Source organism: Glossina fuscipes, unplaced genomic scaffold, assembly GCF_014805625.2.
Source record: "Glossina fuscipes isolate IAEA_lab_2018 unplaced genomic scaffold, Yale_Gfus_2 26, whole genome shotgun sequence".
Lineage (NCBI taxonomy): Eukaryota > Metazoa > Arthropoda > Insecta > Diptera > Glossinidae > Glossina > Glossina fuscipes.
In genome coordinates this window covers 4,908,581-4,909,377 of record NW_023998421.1, presented here as the reverse complement: position 1 = coordinate 4,909,377, position 797 = coordinate 4,908,581, and the positions used below count along the sequence as shown (strand labels likewise).

Below are 797 nucleotides of genomic sequence, written 5' to 3'. Positions count from 1 at the left end.
CCCCAAACCCCGCAAGGCATTATATGTAAATACACAAAACGTATACTTTGATTATAGTAGATATGTAGTAATTTTCCTTCTCACTCATTCCTTTTGTTTTCTTTTTGCTCTTTACTCAATTTTCTCATGCTCTATGAAAAGTGTATAGAGAGTAGTTTTCTCTCTTTGACATAACCTAAATTAAATAGAAAACCAGTTTCAAATAAATTTCAATTATGAAATATGTAAAACATTGATTTATTTTATATAAAAATACAAATACAAGACGAGTGAATGAATATTTTGTGCTTTTAAAATGTAAAGAAAGTCTCTTAACAAATGATCTTAAATAAATAAATTGAGAAAAAAAAAGAATTTTAGTTTAGTTATTTGAAAGTTTTCCAACCACATTGATTAGAAAGTACTGGAATCAATGCTTATGTCTACTTTATAGCACTTCGAAACATTGGACTTCTCATGGTTTTCGTTCTCATTGTGACCAGCGAAATCAGGCGGCTTTCTTTTGCATTCGGTAATATCTACCCAAAGCCTGCTAAATTACAAACCATTTACCAACAATTTTACACTATATATATGTACATATCATGTATACGTGGCCCCGCTCAGCATAGCCAATTCGTACCGTGTCTTACCGTACCAGTTACGTACTAAGCGGAGGACGCCTACACTCATCTTAGTTCATACTTCAAGGACTTTATAATTTCCTTATATATTATATAACTATGGAGAAGGTGACCATTGTATTTAATGAGACGTAGCATAGTTTATAAGACCTCTCTACGACCACATACGCTATG

At 32.0% G+C, this 797-nt stretch overlaps 1 protein-coding gene across 1 annotated transcript in view; it reads left to right on the top strand.

Annotated features, from left to right (window-relative positions):
- Positions 1-797, top strand: part of LOC119635431 (ionotropic receptor 21a) — an 11,593-nt gene that overhangs the window by 996 nt on the left and 9,800 nt on the right. The gene's annotated exons all lie outside the window — the stretch shown is intronic.